This window comes from Lycorma delicatula, chromosome 1 (assembly GCF_047948215.1).
Source record: "Lycorma delicatula isolate Av1 chromosome 1, ASM4794821v1, whole genome shotgun sequence".
In the NCBI taxonomy this organism is placed as follows: domain Eukaryota; kingdom Metazoa; phylum Arthropoda; class Insecta; order Hemiptera; family Fulgoridae; genus Lycorma; species Lycorma delicatula.
In genome coordinates, this window is record NC_134455.1 from 393,711,745 (window position 1) to 393,727,506 (window position 15,762).

The 15,762-nt window shown below is 29.4% G+C and overlaps 1 long non-coding RNA gene across 3 annotated transcripts; it reads right to left on the reverse strand.

Moving 5' to 3' along the window:
• Positions 1 to 486: 486 nt before the first annotated feature.
• LOC142317367 (uncharacterized) lies at positions 487 to 15,400 on the reverse strand. Of its 3 annotated transcripts, XR_012754722.1 has the most exons (5): positions 14,983 to 15,400; positions 10,971 to 11,105; positions 8,570 to 8,819; positions 7,744 to 7,814; positions 495 to 576 (listed from the first exon to the last, which is right to left on the reverse strand). It is a non-coding gene; the product is annotated as an uncharacterized LOC142317367 (long non-coding RNA). The 3 variants fall into 3 exon arrangements; XR_012754724.1 differs by lacking the exon at positions 7,744 to 7,814 and having other exon boundaries at positions 487 to 576; positions 14,983 to 15,396; XR_012754723.1 differs by lacking the exons at positions 495 to 576; positions 7,744 to 7,814 and adding an exon at positions 5,274 to 5,411 and having other exon boundaries at positions 14,983 to 15,396.
• Positions 15,401 to 15,762: the final 362 nt, after the last annotated feature.

A 15,762-nucleotide genomic window follows, 5' to 3' on the forward strand; every position in this document is an offset into this window, starting at 1 on the left:
CTAACATGCATTGTATTAGATTTAATATTCTAATTTATAAGGTATTAGAATAGACGTCAAGATTAATTTTCTTGTATACAAGCTTAGTTTTACTAGCCTTGCTATCAGTAATTGACCCCCCGACCCCCGATTTGGACCCCCTCTGAATATATAATAATAATAATTCTTTATTCCATAATACATATACAAAAAACAATGTTTTTACAATAAAAATATAAAATTAACATTAATAAACTAATTTACAAAATTTCTCTCAAGTTAATTAAAATCACAATATCCTTATTTTTGTTTTTAATTACGACTACATTTAAACTTCAATTAATTAAACATAGCGTTAAATGAATTTTCATTAAAAAATTTTAATTCTTAAAAATTAACATTAAATTCTTAGATTTGATCTAAAAAAAAAAACCTAAAAACAAAAAAACTTTAATTAATGCTTTATTATTTATTACCGTTAATTACTTAAAAAATAAAAGTATGTACTAAAGATAGGTACCTGCTTAGCGCATAGCTGTGTTGAGGTCACCATCGGTTCTTAAAATAATCAGTTGAGACGGATGCTAACAAGTTTCTCTAATAAAAACACAAAGATTCATTTAATAATTATTTATAACCTAAGAAAATTACACGTAATAGAAATTTACCTTCGATGTTTACAAGATTACTTAACGACTTATTTAACACTTACTTACTCGTAACTTAATTACGATTATTCCACGACTAATAAATTAGTGTCGCTCGATGAAAAATGAGAAATTTAGCTTGTTAATCAAAAAGAAATTGAATGTCCTGCAACGTCAAAAGCCATAGTCTCAGCCTTTTGGAGAAGATCGGTAGAGAATTTGCGGATGTTATAGAAACTGGAAGTTTATTAAACAACTTTGGGGCATAATAAATGAAGAAGCGTTTATAATAAGCCTTGTTTTTCAGAAATGGAATAGCTACACGGTTCTGTGCTTGTAGCCTGCCTGAATAAATATAATCTCCTCTAATAAAGAATATCCGCAAAACCCTATAAACATAAATATACCTTAACGGTAAGATTTGCGATCTTTGAAACAGCGGGAAGGACGGTTCAAAGCTATTTACTTTCGTCATAATTCTTACAATCTTCTTTTGAGCAATAATAACAGGATTGAGAGTAGAAATATACGTACCTCCCCGACAGCAAATGCAGTATTGCAATTTTGAATTAATAATCGAATAATATATTGTTTTAAGGACAGAAATTGGACAAATATATTTAAGATAATAGAATTTCCTAAGCGCTGAATTCACGTAACCCTTCGTACTAGTTATATGAGCCTTCCGGTTGATACTCTCATCGATTATAACACTCAAATATTTTAGTCGGTCAACCCGCTCTATTCGGATACAGTTACCGCAAAAATTATTATCCAAAAGACAAGGTTTACATTTAAAATAAATATCGTCAACTTTAACACGCTTAGACCTGGTACTCGATGTAAAACGAACAAATTTAGTTTTAATACTCAGGGCCATTCTGTTTATTGTAACCCACAGTTTCAACATATTCAAGTCATTTTGAATTTCATTTTTAACAGTAAATGCGTTTTCTGAGGAGTAAGAGAGCGCAGTATCATCTGCAAAACAAGTCAGAGAACCTGTGAATTTACCGGTACGTAAATTATTGATGTAAACCAAAAATAGAATTTTTGGGGAGGCAAGCTAGAGTTAAGATACTCTTCTGGTTCGAGTCAAACTTTGAATGTAGATCCGTTCCAGAGGAGTAGGTGGGAAAAAAAATGTTTTTTAAGAAAATTAGTTAAAAGAAAAATCGTATTTGTTAATATGAAATAATATGCCACTAACATCAACTATCAACTAAAAAAAAAATAATTCATAGTATGTCTATATTAATAGAGAGCTTTAAATAAAGAAAATTAAAAAGAAATAACTGAATAAATTAAAAATCACAAAAGACACGCATTATTTATATACGCTTTATGAAAGTGAAATTAACAAGAACCTTAAGTGAAAAACAAAAAGTAAATATAACCTTCGTCTAACAACTTCAAGGTTGTTTTTTAAAAATTAGCAGAGATTATATATGTTTCAGTATTTATTGAGACTATAGTAGTCAAATAATACTAGGTACATCTTCTCAACAGTAAATAAACTTAATTTTATGTTAATAATCAAATGTTTAGATGTATCTGTGAATAGCTTGGTATCTATCAAAAATTTACTTATTTCCTTGTTAGCCGATTCATCCGTCAATAGTTTGGAAGGGTTCAATTCAGAAAATACGGTTTAATTTTTAACATCATATAAATAATATGAAATAAGAAAAAGAGAAAGAATATGCAGTATGCGATACAAATAATAATCATAATTATATAAACATTGTACGATGTCTATAAAACGAAAAAGAAAAATGTTTAATTAATTACGATATAATGATAGTTAAATCATTAATTAAAATTTAATTAGTAATTAAACACTAGCATATGAAAGTTGTACAACAGGAGAACGGCTGCTGGTAGAAGAGAAATAATTCAATATATATTTTGGCATAAATCCAATGTATTGTACCAAAAATTTATTCAGTAAAGAAACTAATAGGCAATAAGGTTCACTACTTTATATTTTACTACAGTTTTTCTATTTATAATTTTATCCGATAAAGTCTCCATTAAAGTGGGGTTAATAGACTACATTTTTATAATTATAAATTTGCATTCCTTGTTCCGGCTTTGCCTGTGCTCTTGGTTACATATGTTTCATTAAAAAATAAAAATTCAATAAACTTTGAAAACGGTTTTTAAATATATATCTGAAGAATATTTCCAAACCCCCAAAAAATGTAGCATCTCAATCACGGCTTCACTACACTACATGGTTACTCGAGTTTTCTGTCGCAATTAGGAGATATTAGGCTAGTCTTGGCTCGTTTTGCTTGTCCTTTCCGTCTAGCCAGAAAGCTCTGCCCTTCGGACCCTGCTGTGATCATTTAACTCGTGCTTGTGAGAATAATAATGATAAATAAAATGCACATACAGTAACAGCGGCAGTGTAGGTTGAGCTGCTGTGCTGAATAGTCACAATCCTTAAAAAATCAAAATTAAAAAACCTGAAAATGATTTTTTTTATATATATTTAATCGAAGAGTATTTGAAATCTCCAATACAGTGAATATCTCGTTTGATATAGTCGGAAATAGGGAAACTTTTTAATGATTGTTAACTTTTTTTACCTATATTCATCCCTCTCAAGGTCGAATTTAAAAAAAAATTACAAATGGTTTTTAGATATTTACAGGAAAATTACACACATCAAAATTCAAGTTGATATCTTCATTTGTTAAAATGAAATTAAAAAAGATAGTAAATTTTATTGTCGCTCCATCTTAACCTGTTAAACTCGGAATTTAGAAAAATCATTTCTTAATGAACACTGAGAAGAACATGTATATAAATTTTCATCAATTTAGCTTCAGTCGTTTTTGCTGCTTGTTATAACAAGTTATTTTATAGGTAAATCTATGTGTTTATTACAGCAGCCATCATAATTTTTTTTTAGATAAATGATTACATATATTTATAGATTAAAAATTAGTTTTAGTCATCAATTTTAATAGCAATATTGTGGTATGTATGTTTCCATAATTATGTAAGATGTTACTAATGTGTACACTGTAATGTGTTGAACTAGTGAACAATAATATAAAAATTAAATTGGTGTGAAAGGAACCAACTTTTAACAGGATTCAAACCTCGGAACCTTTGATTTGATTTCAAAAATCAGCTCTTAATCAACTGATTTGTGATGACCGATTTATCACTAGACCAGCTTGGTAGACTAAAATCTAGTAATTTTACTTAGAAAATTATATTCATAACTTTGACTCCCGTTTCATGTAATTTTAAAATTGACATTCATATTAGCTGAAGCAGGTTTACTGCTGTTATTTTATTTATCGAGAAATAATAAATAACAGATTTGAAATTTCCGTTCGGCGACACAATTTGGAAAAGCTAGTGCTTGATACTACTACAATACATCAAAATTATATACGTTTAAGTTATATTAAGAGATAAAAGTACTTCTTGTAAAAAACCTGTAGACTTCTTAAATATTTGTAACACTTTGGAGAGAAAAAATAAACATCTAACTACATAGAAAGTACTATTATTAATATTGGGTACAGCCCGTTTAAGTAGATACTGCCTCTTCCAGAGACGTAAATGTATTCAACTCTTCAGCAGTTCTATTTTTAGAACCGCAGTAGGTCTATTTTAATTGTTTTGTCAGAAAAAAGTTAAACATTCAAACTGACATTTTAAATTAAAATGAATAAATAGCTAATAACTGGCCAGGAACATCAAAATCCCAGATCATTATTTGACATAAATAAATTAATTAAATGGTTATCGGTGTAGAGTGTACCTAAGCTATTCTTAATAACTACTCTAACTTTGCTTTCAACCTATATAAATATACTAATAAATTAACTAATTATAACGTATAAGTGTGTTGAATTTAAAAAAGAAAAAAGAATAAAAAGGAACGATTCATCTTGCTAATAAAAAATTCATATAAGAAAAATTAATTTGTTCATGTACATTTACTACCAGCAGAACCGTGACTCATAAAGTACTATTACTTAATAAGAACTGAAGAGTATACGTGTTGCTGAAAGGCGAGAAGTGACTAGTAAAGATGTCTATGTAAAAATGGGTGGATAAAGTGACAAATGAAGAGGTATTGCGGCAAATAGATGAAGAAAGAAGCATTTGGAAAAATATAGTTAAAAGAAGAGACAGACTTATAGGCCACATACTAAGGCATCCTGGAATAGTCGCTTTAATATTGGAAGGACAGGTAGAAGAAAAAAATTGTGTAGGCAGGCCACGTTTGGAATATGTAAAACAAATTGTTAGGGATGTAGGATGTAGAGGGTATACTGAAATGAAACGACTAGCACTAGATAGGGAATCTTGGAGAGCTGCATCAAACCAGTCAAATGACTGAAGACAAAAAACAAAATATTCTATAAACACGCATTCACTTGTTAAGTTGTGTTTATATTCCATGTTTTTTAATATGTCACAAATAATGTTTAATAAAATCATTGATTTAAAAGTAGCTTGGTGAGAATTAATTAATCAGTAGCGGTTAATTAATTCTCAAGATATAACAGAAACCTTTTATATTTTATATTATGTTTTATAATTGTGAAGTATATCACATTATAAGAAAAATAATACAATTATAGGAAAAAAAGTATTAATAATCGTTAATTAATATGTTTATACTTTTCATTAAGAATTATACCCACAGTCATCTGTGGATCTTATTACATTACACCTATTTTTTTATTCCATCGATTACTTTAGCATACCAGAACAGCTGTTCTTCGTTTCTCCAAGACTCGCCAAATGAATCTGTAAGAAGGTTATTAACATCATTCTACTTTGCTGCTTTGATGCCTATATAATCAATTGTAAAGGTTGTAAATTAAAAGTGGAACATTTTGCTGGAGTCCAACCATGCTTATGGACCAATCGGAACAATCAGATTATGACAATAACAAATATCAAAGAACGAGGAACAATATTATTCTTGTTCCGTGCATCACAACCATCACAGAAAAGATGTAGATGGTTTTTGATTGATACATAATTTTTCAAATAATATAATAAAGCAGATGAAACGTCAGTTAAGATTCTACCACCCAGTTTCTCAATCCAAACATAAAAGAAAGGCTCTTTTCCTTTTAAGTTAGACATAAATTGTAAAATCCAATTTGTCTCGCGTAATATGGTTGTTTAATAGAAGATTTGGGCAAAGGCTATACATGCTGCATATCAAAACATAAAGCAAGTATTGCATTTGAATAATATCTTTATGTAAAAGTTTATAGAATGCTGATGCACGCTTCTTATGAAATTTCTTCTGCAGAATGAAATTAAGGTGTATTATTATTATCAGAAAGAATATTGTGATACGAAACATTGTCAATAACTACTACAGACTCAGGAGGAAGGTTAGGAACTAAGTTTTCTTCAGCCTATTTCAAATAATTTTTAGTATTCATGCTATCACAGTAATCTCCACTTTCTGATTTGGCTGTCCAAGTTAACATTGGACAGCATGAATTATAATTATGCAGTGGCGTTATTCACTGGGTCGAGGATAGTGTGATACATGTGTACTCCCTACGAAATTTCACGTTTCAGGTGTGTTTCTATATTTTGTGGTATTTTTTTTACTGGAAATATATATATTGGATTATGGGGAAAAATCGTGCGAATGCGTGAAATTTTCTATCGTGTGGTTGTGAAGATACTTAGTTTTTTGTGCGTGTTAATTTGTGATAGTTGGATTTAGTTTATATAAAGGATTACATATCCTTATAAATTCTAAGTCAGGTAAGAGCAAGACAGTGACGTGATACTTGAACAAGTAAACAAGTTTATCAGTCTGCACCTGCAGTTTGTTTGTTATCTGTATTAATATTAATATTTAATTTTCTGAGTTATTGATAACTTTATAATTTAGACTATTTTTCTCTTTCTTTTCTCTATCTTTCTTTCTCTATTTTTCCTAGGACGATCATTCCTTTCTTGGAAAATTTGCTTTTAAACATCGCTGTCTCATTATATTAGGCCTACCCGTATTTTAATTATAATATATATGTAGATACTAGATATCACTAAAAATTGTGAAATATAATAATTTAAAAAATAAAAGTAAAAACCGACTTCAAAAATTAATAATACCTAAGCGTTTCAAATAATTAATTTTTTTTTTTAATTAACTAAAGTAAAAGTATTTATAGCAAACAACTATTTTTGAAGTCAGTGCCAGCCAACACAAGTTAAAAAAAAAACCCATGCTCTACATAATACAAATCCTACTTTTAACAATGCAAAATTGGTAGTAGAAGTTTTACCAAAATAAAATAAAATCTACAAAAATATAATACAACAATAAAATGTGACATACAAAAATATGATATAAGAATACTTTAAGATGCTTACGTACAAGCATCGCCAGGAGTGTTTTCCTGGCGAAGGACAACACTCACTCTTTTCAGGAAATCAAACACTATCAACCTTATATTATGATTTGGGCTAGGATGACAGCTGAACATCTCATCGGTCCTTATTTTTTCAATGGCACAATTAAGCAACACAGTTATCTGTGAACAATCAACAGCAGTTGCTTCCAAAATTAACAGCAAAAGGGATCGCTGACATCATTACACTTTAGCAAGACAGTGGTGCTCCAGCGAGCACATTTTGCTTTGAATGTTAACAGTGCTTCAATGAAATTTTTCTGAATCACTGGATTGGATGCGGTTAAGAATTGTTACCGGCTCCACTGCCTTGGCCAGTAAGAAGTCCAGATCTCACCGTACCTGACAATGCATTCTGGGATTATGTAAAAGAAGTGATCCAAAAACGCAGATATGCCAACAATGAGCAGTTCCAAGATACTGTTTGGTCAGCATTTGTAATGATCACCTGATAAGCTGTGGCAGTAAACAACCAGACCTGGATGCACATACAACTGCTCTTTGAACATGGTGGAACACATACAGATGTTTAAGATCCATTAAAGGTAAGCTGCACCGCACCTATCCTAATAATTTCATAATTAGCATAAAGGGACTCCTTCCCACCCACCTATTGAGTTATTGTTCACATAATATTTTTTATGGTAAATTTATTTTTCAAATTACATTAGAAAACTATATAAACAAAGCAGTACCTTGATTCTCCATCCAATTAAGTGATCTCCATTCAAACCCAAAACCATTCTTCAATTGGAATTTTTAGGCGCTTGTTAAATTAGTTAGTCATCAACAATTAATTTCATGTGAAAAGAAAATAACAATAATATTAGTGAGGAATTTTATATTACTCAGAGGGAATTTTTGAAATGCTAACATAGCTATTGTATTTACTAACAAAAATTTAAGCCATCTGTCTAGTGCAGTGTATTAATCAATTATAATTCAATATATGTTTGTGTATTTATCTTAATTTAAATGCGTTTATTAATTTTGTTATTTGTAATAACAACAAAAACAAAATGTTAAAACACAAACAATTTGTTCTTAGTTTACATGAGAAAATAGAAATTGTTGTAAAACTAGAATCAGGTACTTTGATGAATAATATTACTGAAGCACAGTGGATAATACACAGTAAAGAATGTGAATATTTAAAGGAAATTACTGAGTGCCGATTTTGTAAATATAGGAAATACTGAGCAATCACGTACTTTGATGAATAATATTATTGAAGCATAGTAGAGGTGAAATATGGAAGCATAAGGATGTCAACGTTTAAAAAAATCATTGTGTGCTGATTTTCTAAGTATAGGCCAACTTCACACAAGATAATCGACTGTCCTGAACTAATGAATCATCATTTATAAAGCGCTCATGAAACCGGTCTCATCTGATGAAAGGCTTTTACATACAGGTAATATTACTAACCATTTAAAATACATTTAAATAATCCTTTATTTAACCGGTCCTCTCATTAATTGTATACATGCATACATACACACACATAAAATAACAACTTACCTTTTTACTAGTTGAAATATATTTTATATCATGTGGCAGCACCTATTTACTACGTGAAGATATGCTATACACCTCAATAGTTACTTTGAAATCACTGTACAAACCAGGCAATGTTAAAGTTGAAGGAAATGTGAGTTTATTATTGCATGTAATTATGTAAATTACATGGCATTGCTGCTTTCATTGGGGTTGAGAGAAATTCAGGTCCACGTTTAACAAGACATAATAATGTGATAACACTTTTCCTCTTCTAAAACAAAAAGAAAAAACACTAGATAGATTAAACTCATTTATACAATTAATTTAATTAGAAAATAAATTTGGGTAACTTTTCATCAGAAATTCAAGTTTTTTTTAACCAAACATTTGTTATAATTGATAAAATTATTTTGCACAAATTAAATAATTTTTTATTTATTTATGTTATTTTTAAATATTATTTAAACTTCCTTAAATTTATTTGATTTACATATAAATAAAAAGTATTCAAAATTGATTTCAGAATGCCACTAATTAAAAAAAATTCCCGACATACATTCAAGCATTCCAGTTCCACACCAGTTTTTTCTAGACCCTCAGCATTCTTGATAGTTTTTCAGGACATAACCTGTACCTGTATAGAAACTAAAAAATTTCTTACTAAGGCTCAATAAAACGCTTTGTGACCTGCAGAAAGCAGGCTATCAATTACCATTCATAAGATCAAGCCCCTTAGTGAGCATCTTATTATGGTATTTGTTTGCAATGACCTGCATAACTACTTCAACATTTCACAATAAATTTCTTATGTTGTTATTGTTCCAGATCACAAACTCTGTCAGTAAAATCCTCTTGCTAGTCAAAAAATTTAAGTATCAATTTTTAGCTTAATAATGGTTACTTGAATTTTCTTTAAGGTAAATTGTTAGTGTGCTTCACTGTTTTTTCTGTGACTTGAGCTCTAAATTAACCAATTCATGAAGGTGTTTATACTATTTAATAACACATTCTGTTCAGATACTTCTCCCTTTTATTTGTATTATATTGATCAACAGATTTCAAGATAATAACCATTCATTGATTTAGTCAACACAATTTGGTATGTAGCTAGCACAGAACTTAAGAAAACAGTCTGTAGAAATCCTAAATATTTATCAAAATTTGAAAAGTTCATGAGGAAATTTAGAAATCATGAAAAAATATTATATACTACTTTAAAATTGTTGTTATTATTATATTTTCTGCTAAGAACACTATGATTTCCACATTGAATACTGCTTACTTATCTTAGCTTCACGCTTTTATTTTATGTTGACGCATTTTGGAACCAACCCATTGTCACTTACTCATTGTACTTATAAATTTCTGTTAATCTTTACATAGTATTGAGTCAAAGGGAGAGGCGTTGACTAAACACCCTTTCTAAATAACAGCACCGTTCTTTCACAGTGCTATCATGAACAATGTTAGCATAATTCAATGAAATAAGATCTTGACAAAACCTTTTCCTTCCACATGTAAAAAACTAATTGTGCCTCACTGTTGGGAGAAGCAATAAAATGACTATTTCCACGATTCACTGACCTCAACACTCAAAAGAATGGATAATAGACGCGTGCAACAATATTGTAAAATTAATGACATTTACTGTACGTTTTCTTTATTGATATCGCAACCGATCTATTTTTAAACAGCCATCCACAAATAAATTTTGGAATAACCTCGTAATAAATTAATAGCAATGAACAACAAAGCTTTCTTTTAAATGCCATATAATGTAAACAGGTCCAAGGGTAAGACGCATAATTCAATATTGTGTAGAATAATAGATAATAAAATTAGGTTGTTCTCGAAAAATCATTTTCTTGAATGTACAAATCATAACATCTGACAATTTCTACCGACTTAATTTGTTATGTATTTTTAGTACAGCAATTACAGAAAGAAATAGATAAATGCATTAACTTGATTTATATATTGGAATAATAAGAATAATCATACTAAATTCAAACAAATAGAATATTTTACTTTATAACAAAATCACTTAATCCCCCACAAACTTCATGGGATCAAATCCCATCTACAGACACTCTCTCTCTCTCTCTCTCTCTCTCTCTCTCTCTCTCTATTCTCAAGGTCTTAATTGCACTTAATATTCTGCGTATTAAGTATTACGTAAAATTTCTCAATTTGTTAAATGCTAATGAGTCAGTATATACAGTAAAACATCTATCACTTCTACTAATAACTTAACTTTAAGATTAATCTGTTTCCTTTGAGAAACCCTCTAAGCATCTTTTAATTTAAGTTTACAAAAATCTACTAATTAGCACAGCTTTACAATTAATGACAAATTTTCAAGAGGAAAAAATACATTTCAACATTAAAGGTAACAGCCAAGAATTAATTAGAAACAGCAAACCTCCTGTTGAAGTTCAGCTATTCTTCTTTCCACTGCCTACTGTTGCTGACAAATATCTTCATCTGAAGATTCTTCACATTCTTCTCTGAATCCATGATGAACAACATGATGTTTTGGTGACAAAGGCTTGTGGCTCTGGAACAACAATAAAATAGAAACATAGGCATGAACGATTTTGTTAAGCATATAGAGTATCATACCAAGTTTCTCTCTTCTTACCAAAGATAAAAATTACAACTTTTCTTCCTTATTAAATTTCATAACCATAGAATACTCTATATAGCATTATTAAATTGGAATTTAGCAGAAAAAATCTAGCGTTTACCAAAAAATTGAAAAGCCTAATACCTGCAAAGATAACTTCTCATCTTTGGGAATTAAAATGTAAAAATGAAAATTTTATCAATGTTTACATAGATAAAATTTGCATTTTAATAATAAATTCTGAGCTCTAAATATAACATATAATAATTGAATTTTTTGTTCCTAGCAGTAATAAGAATGGTTTTGTTAAAATGATGTGTCTCATCTTCAAAATGGTTCAAAAGCCTGGAAATTACCATGACTCCATGTAGAGGAGCTTCTTAGATGAAAATAAAAGTTGATAATGACAATAGATCTGGTAGTCAAGAATCAAGTATGTTGAGGAAACCAAAAATTATTAATATAACCATCAATCAATCCATTTATGTAAGGCATATTATCTTCGAATCAATCTATTGAAAGATATAGTAGAAGCTGCAATGCTAAAGTTGGTGATGATTGTACAACTGATAAACTGAGGGTATGGAAATCAAATTAAATAGCATTTAACTTGCAACATTAAAAAGGCTAAATGTTTCTATATGAGATTATAAAAACTCCATTCCATAAACTTACACAATTAGCACTAACAATAATTAACACTGATTCTATTGTTTTTGCTATAGTTTTTTTTTCAAGGGATGAGGTATTTAGAATCAATTTTTAATGAATATGCAACAACCTATATTCTGATTTTTTAATTAGTCCTTTACATGTAAACACTATTGGCGACAAATAATTCCTGTTATTTCCTTTGTGTATTCATCTCTAAAATAAAATCATAAATTGAAGCGGTCACATTTTTCACACTGTAATATTAAGCAAAAAAAAATAAAATCTTCCTGTTAAGGCTAACATATACTTCTTTGTTTACATTTTTTTTTTATTATTATTTTACTGAACCAGCAATCCAAAATTGTTAACAGTATTGTGAATTAACATTTTTGTTATTTAGTAATGGATGATGTATGTTTTTTGAGAACTACAATCTCTCCAAATTCATTCACAGAAAGCAGTAGTTGTTTTATAGAATAGCTTTGTGAACTGTAAGTAAAAACAATGAGAACAAATAAATTTCAACATTACCTTCCACGATAGAATAATATTAAACATGTTGTGAAATAATAATTACTTGTTATTATGCACCTTCAATAAAAAATCTTTAAGGATATTAAAAAAAATTATCTTGTTCCTGTTTTAAAATAAAATGTTTATGAAATAAGTTATACTAATAATTTAAAATTAGTACGATTATTAAATGAAGAGTTAAATAAAGTTCGTAAGTACAAATATGTATTAAGATTTACAAGTTCAGAACCAATAAAAAAAAGTAGTCTAATCAAACAAGTATAGGTTTAATTTTATTGCTAGTAAAATATTTTTGTCATTAGCAAAAGTGTATATAAAAAAATGAAAAAAAGACTATGTCATTCAATTAACAGAAAATCAAGAACTTTTTATAAACCATTGGTGAATCCATACACAAAATTCCTAACAAAGAAAAATTTTTAATTAATATAATTTTTGAAAGAAAAAAAAATTGCATAAAAGATAAATAACTTAATACCTATCAGAATACAAAAAATTTCCCATACAAGTAAACTGCTGTAGTTGTCAATTATCATTATCGTAATGGTTTAAAAAATTTAATTTTTCCACTGGCTGCTTTACTTTTCCCCTAATTATTAAATACTTTTGCAGAGATCTCTGCTTTATCATAACATTTATATAGACTTAAATTAAAAATAAAAGTAAAATATTAAAAGTATAAAGACAATATTTATTTAGAGAAATATACTATTTGATAAAATTTAATTTAATATCAGTGAATGAGATAGTTTTAACCTTACCTGATATATATATATATATATATTTCACTAAGTGATAATCATTTTTCGAGCTCTTTACACACCTTTTTAAAAAAAATTACAATATGATGAACAAAAATAACTATAACTTATTGTATACCAATTTACACAGGAAATTCTAAATAACATGTTTATGTAATTGTGAAAATTACTTACCTTTATTCTGAGAATACTCCACTAAGAAAGTAAAAAAATTCTCTTTTTTTAGATTTTCACTAATTCTAAATAATGACTGTTTTTTTAATATATCACAATGGGGAAATGTAAAAACAATTTAATTTCAGTCACTTTCCAGAGACTTTCCTTTTCCTCCCTTGTTTTGTCGGTCGCCAGAAGTATTCAAGTTGATGATAGCATGCAGTATGAACCCCACAATTACATCCTGGACACCAACATGAGCTGTGTCCTTGTTTTTTTATATGGCCACACACTGCACATAATCGCTCTTGATGACCAGGAAGGTGGACAAGCGTTTGTTGGACATCATGTTGTGTTAATTATCTCCATCCAACTGGAATAGCTGGATTGTACAGTCATCTACTAATGCACCAACTATAATAACTATAAAATCCCTGCAATTCAATGGCTTGTCAGTGTTTCTTTCGTACAGCGGGTAAGCATTCAGCAGATTCAACTCCAAAAAATTGGTGAAAATGTTTTCCAATATCTTTTGGTAGGTCTGCTGCAAGACATGATAAATAGACTTATCACTATCATCAACACCACCCACTGATAGTTTATTTCTATTAATAACTTCAGGCTTGACTGCCTCGTCCACTATGACTGCGGATCTTCTTGTCCTCAGCATTACATCCTGTTATAATCAGGTAAACAGGTTTCTGTGTTTTGACTACTTGTCGCCTACAAGCAGCAATACTGGTACCTTTCTAAAATAAGTGCTTTTTTCTATACCAAATTTGTCATTTACCACTTTCTTTGACAAATATTTGGTGTTCTTATTTATAGTTCCAGTAACAAAGGTTTTGCAGCTGTACAACCCCTTTGTTACAGGTAACTTAGTATAGAAGTCCATAAAAAAATGGTAATTTTTGTCCAATAGATTGGCTTTCGTCATCAAATTCATAACAAATTTTTGCTCAAAAGGTCGTTCGTTCTTCTTGTTGTAAAAAGTCTTTACCGCTATATAAAGAGACCTGCAGTACATAACTTGTCTTGCTATCACATATGTAATAGCAAGACACATATGTCAAACCTCTTTATTCCATATCTAGCATGTCTCTTACTTGGAATGTATTGAATGAAGACACAACAATTCTTCATGCCTATCGTGATTTGATCAAGGGATAAATTTTGATATAGAATAAAATGAGCACAAAAGTTTTTATTCAGATAATCAACAAAAAAATCTCACTTTGTACCAAGGATCATACCCTGCTTGGCCCTGGTTTACCCTTTCTTTTGGGCTAATGTGGAGCATTGGAGTAAGACTTTGAAATCTATTCTTCGACATTGTCTTGGAATAAAATTGAATAAACTGTGTGGTGTCAGTGTCCCATTAACTAACAACATTTTTTTCTGCAAGTAAGCCCCATATTTATCATAACTGAAATAATTTTTTTAATTTCTGAAACGCTAACATCAACCCATTTTTTCAACCTAGAATATTTTTTCATCAACCCAAAATCACTTTTATTTTTTATTTGTTTTGCTGTATATTTATTCATCTCATTTACCAACAAATTCCAAACAACATTTGTACAAAATAAGTAAAAAAATTCGATTGGACTGCTATTCATAGCAGGACAATTTTGAATGCTGGGTTTTCTTACTTTGAATTCCTTAGTAATATCTATACTAGGCACAGGAGGATAAACTCTTACCCGTGGAATTAGATCGTCGTTATTGTTATTATCATTATTTTAATCTTCAGAAGAAACATCATCCTCACTTAGAAGTGATAGAAGTTACACCATGGTCAGAAACTATAATATCACTGTCACCATCATCGGTCGAAATGTCATAAAAATCAGATAATACACTTGTATTTAATAATTATTCAATTTTACTAGAACATGGATCGCTACAAATCATATAAATGAAAACTGAACTTAAAATAAAGAAAACTTTAAAAAATAAAACTTTCATGGCACAACAATAGATGAATATGTAACCAAAACACTACACGGTTATGAAAGCATTACGGATAGAGTAGGCAACCTAACCAAGTAAAATAATAACAGAATTATAGGTAGAAACATTCACTATCGATCGGTTATACATATCAATAGGATCGGATCTTGTTTTATTGAATTTTATGTACATTGACCAGTTTGCCGCTATCGGTTAAGGATCGAATTATGCCGTCAAAATATCGATGTTTATCATTTCTAGGGTTAATACCTCTCGGTATTTTAATAGCTATATAATATTTTAATAGAAGTTGGTTTCTCTGCAGAAACCAACATCAAAGTTGGCGATTATTACCAATCGCAACAAATTAGTGTATCCCTTCCTGTGAAAAAATAGCATTGTTATAATTAATTAATGTACTGAATTAATATAATTCTACTCAGTAAGGGGTAGGAGAAAAATCAAACATAAAAATTGTAGTCATACCATGGCTGTTTATGATAGAAGCTCACAGTATGAGTATGCTGGAA